This window comes from Entelurus aequoreus, linkage group LG01 (assembly GCF_033978785.1).
Source record: "Entelurus aequoreus isolate RoL-2023_Sb linkage group LG01, RoL_Eaeq_v1.1, whole genome shotgun sequence".
Lineage (NCBI taxonomy): Eukaryota > Metazoa > Chordata > Actinopteri > Syngnathiformes > Syngnathidae > Entelurus > Entelurus aequoreus.
This window is the reverse complement of record NC_084731.1, coordinates 10,501,757-10,506,400: the sequence shown is the minus strand read 5'-3', so window position 1 is coordinate 10,506,400 and position 4,644 is coordinate 10,501,757.

Sequence of the window (4,644 nt, the reverse complement as noted above, 5' to 3'; positions counted from 1 at the left end):
CATTATGCCGCCACGGCGAGTCAGTCACCGCTAAACAAATATGAAACCGCGGCACTTTGTGTCACAAATTTTTACATTCAACCGAGGTCACATGGAAGCGAGTGAACCTTTCTCGCCCATCTGTGTGCTAAAAAGGTGGGTGTGCCTCGCGGGACAAGCGCGGAGAAAAGGGAGGATGTAAGCCATTACAGGCGAGCACATCCTACCATCTCAGAGTCATGGCCTGTGCACATTTCAGACATCTGCAGCCTCACCTGAGCATCCCAAGTATCATCACAAGATGCAGTAAATAGTGTATTTCGATACTTTTATAAATAAAAGGGACCATTAAAAAATTGCAGTATTTGCTTTATTTGAACAATAAATTTTAAGGTACATTAAACATATGTTTATTATTGCAAGTTTGTCCTTAAATAAAATAGTGAACATACAAGACAACTTGTCTTTTAGTAGTAAATAAACAAACAAAGACTCCTAATTAGTCTGCTGACGTATGCGGTAACATATTAGGTCATTTATACACCTATTATTTTGTGAACATTATTAAGGAGTGGTAGAAAATGTATTATTAATCTACTTGTTTATTTACTGTTAATATCTGCTTACTTTGCTTTGCTTACGAACAATGGGAGACCGGGCTTTCTGCTCCGCCGCTCCCAGTCTGTGGAACGCTCTCCCTGACCACCTGAGGGCACCACAGACTGTAGATGCTTTTAAAAAAGGCTTTAAAACCCTTCTTTTTAAAAAAGCCTTTTTTTTTAGATATATGCATGCTAGTTGTAGCTATTTGGCTGTTCTAGTTTTTATTTTTATTTATTTTTTATTATTTTTTATTTTTATTTTTTTTAATACACAGTAGCACTTTGAGGTTGTTTACTCAATGTAAAATGCTTTTTACAAATGAAATCTATTATTATTATTATTATTACTTTCTGTTTCAACAAGTTCTATCTGCACTTCTGTTAAAATGTAATAATCACTAATTCTGTTGTTTGGATGCTTTACATTAGTTTTAGATGATACCACAAATTTGGGTATCAATCCGATACCAAGTAGTTACAGGATCATAGATTGGTCATACTCAAAGACCTTATGTGTCCAGGGACGCATTTACGGAGTTTATAAACATAATATAATATTTTTTTTAAATGAAAGAAGATGTTGTGATGTCAAAAAAGATCTATGTAATCATAGTAGTTTTGACTAGATTTTTACTTTTTTATTTATTTTATTTTATTTGAATTGGTTCATTTAATAGTTAAAACAAATTTAAATAATGGATCCCATATTCCAATATATGACTCATTATTATCTAAACTAAATGCAGTTTGTTCTACTGATATCATCTCCATAGCTTGTGTGTACCAGTCAGAATGTGTTGGACTAACTAGATACACTCTTGTACTTGGTATCATTACAGTGAATGTTAGGTGTGGATCCACCAACGGCGTTTGTTTACATTTTGACACCGGTGAGCTACGGTGTGTAGTGAAGCATGTTTAGCTATTCCTCGTCCTGCAGTGATAATGGTACTTGTAAGAAACATACTTTATTTGTCGCCACGGAGGCGAGGATTAGTGATTTAGAAGTATCGTCACCTTTATCTTTAGTTTTTAAGCCAAAATGCGTCCATTCTCCCTTTTCTGTTGTGAAGAATGCATCAAGCTATTGTTTTTCCATTTGTACTCTTTCTATTTGTTCATTTTATGTCCGCAAGTAAACTATGTGTGCTACCTTGAAGACTTGGAATGTAGGAGTTGGAGTACTCCCTTATATCTTATCTGTAGTAGAACATTGAGCCTGTATTCCTTTCTGGAGAGGGTGGGGGCTGTTTGCGGATTCAAGAAGTAGTCTCTTTCCGTTTGAATGCCGGATCAACTAGAGCAGCCGATACGAATGTATTAATTAAGTTGGTCTCCCAAAGCTTTGGAATAAACTAGAAACTATTCCAATTCTGTCTTGATGGTCCTTCTTACTCAGCATATATGTCATCGAAAGAACTTGGGATTGACCTGTAACTTAGATTCCCTTGGAGGAAGAACTGGTCCGACGCAACACTGTCTACACACCGTGTCTGTTTATAAGTACTCCTTGATTGTGGGGGGCGGTGCGGGGACCGGTACATTTTAGAGGCGGTATAGTACCGAATATGATTCATTAGTATTGCGGTACTATACCAGACCAGTATACCAGATATGCCTCACTATAATTATCTACCCCTGCTACCTTGCAATCAAATTTGGTGGTATTTAGTTAACGAGCGCGTCTAACAATACACTCCGAGCGGGCCTCTTCATGTGTAAACTAAAAGTGGGTCAACTCTGAACCGGAGTCGGTGATGGCCGTAAGGCAAACAAGCACTAATATAAAGAAGAATATATGAATATGTTTGTAGGAGAATAGTTCTTTTTAGACCCGACATCAGCCCACCCCTGTATCAGCCTGACACAACTTCCAGATAGAAAAAATGAAAGGATCGCAGGTCATAAATAATGGAATGGCAGCTCTGGAAGACACATTTGCATATTTGCAAAAAATGCACCGAGTGATCAGATGGATCTGAAAAAAAGTATGTGCAATATGGTGAAATTTACACTCATTCATATTTGCCTTTGGAGCAGTGTTCGTTTTGACAGCAGTTTCTAATTAAGTTTCAGTGTTTGTTTGTTTTTATTAAAATGCATATTAGTTTTAGTCGTGCATACATCATCTAAATGTATTGAATTTGATTCTAAATTAAATGTCACGACATTTTAGTCAAGTAAAGTATCGAATGTAACGATTATGGCATTGGTAAAGTACCTTTCATTTAGGCCAAAACGTTGAAAGAGCCATATTGGACCAAAAATACAAAAAACAAATCTGTCTGGAGCCGCAAAAAATGAAAAAGCTGTATATACGTAAGTGTTATAATGAAGGCAACACATGACGTAAGTGTCTATATTAGCTATAATAGCCTACTATCAAAATGACTATGTGTCGCAGGCTGAAGCAAATCTTTGTTGACAGACATGTTGAAATGTATTATTAATTCAACACATTTTTACAACATTAGAAAGCATTAGTAAATCAGAGGCTACGCAGAAGGTGAGATAACTCCTGGAAATGACTGGCTTTTAATGGCCAAATGTATAGATGTGTGATAGATTTATTAGATTTATTACATTCTTTGGCACGCTAGGTAATGTTTGCTGTGGTCTGGAACAACATGGCACACAAACAAATATCAGAAATGCAGCCAATATTGCATACAGATAATGCGTCATGATACATGCAAAACTAAATTATATACAAAGAGGATAAAAGTAAAGGAAATTAAATGAGCTCAAATATACCTACAGACGAGGCATAATGATGCAATATGTACATACAGCTAGCCTAAATAGCATGTTAGCATGGACTATCTTGCAGTCATGCACGGACCAAATATGCCTGATTAGCACTCCGGCGAGTCAATGACATCAACAAAGCACACCTTTGTGCATTCACGCACAGTGTAGAACTTTTGGTGGACAAAATGAGACAAAGGAGTGGAGGATGTTACATGTAAACAAACTGTTGCGTCACAGTCCACACTATGGTGAGTTCAAGAACCGCCGAAATTAGTAGGACAAAAGGACGTTCAGCAAATAGTGTCATCAGTGAAGCAAACACACAAACATATTACTGTGGTAGTTCTAACCATTGGGACGGTTTGTGTCGTGTTTGTCCTCAAACAAAAAACATACTAAAACAAAAACAAATATTTTCCCTCCATCTTTTTACATTTTCAATCATTTTTTAAAAATGCTCCAGGGAGCCACTAGGGTGACACTAAAGATCCGCGGGTTGCTGACCCCCGATTTAGGCTACCTGCAAAACATCTCAATAATGAAATGAATCACCAAAAAGTAGACTTGCTGTCATGATCTCATATGACAGGATGGACTTTATTGTTAGATTCCCTAGTTTTTCTATTATTCACTGTCCAGCGCTTTTATTTGTATTTGTCTACTTCCTGTTTGCCTCCAACACTTCACTTGGCAATCAGGAGACACCGGTCCCTGGTGGCAAAGGAGGTATAATTTCACACTAACCTTAGTATTATATTATTTTACCTGAAACAAAAAAAACGAATATTTTCACTAATTGAATTATATTATTTTATGGATAATATGACAAATGCAGAGGATAATTTCAAATATGCTCATATGTCTTGAGCCGGTATCGGACACCTCGATCTCCTTAGACGCATCCATGCGGACTGGACACTGGCCGAGAGTTAGTGGGCGGCCGAGGGTGGAGTCGGCTCTCTTGGTTGCTTTGTTGGGTCTGCTCCTGTCTCTGGCCATGCTCCCCACACCCCAGCAGACGATGACGTGGAACACCGCAGAGGCCACCTGCGGGGTTAGGGTTAGGGTTAGGCATAAAGAAAAAGTATTGGTTAGAGTTAGGGTTAGGGTTAGGGTTAGGGTTAGGGTTAGGGTTAGGGTTAGGGTTAGGGTTAGGGTTAGGGTTAGGGTTAGGCATAAAGAAAAAGCGTTGTTTAGGGTTAGGGCTAGGGTTAGGGTTAGGGTTAGGGTCAGATTTAGGGTTAGGTTTAGGGGTTAGGGTTAGGGTTAGGGTTAGGGTTGGGGTTGGGTTGGGGTTAGGGTTGGGGTTGGG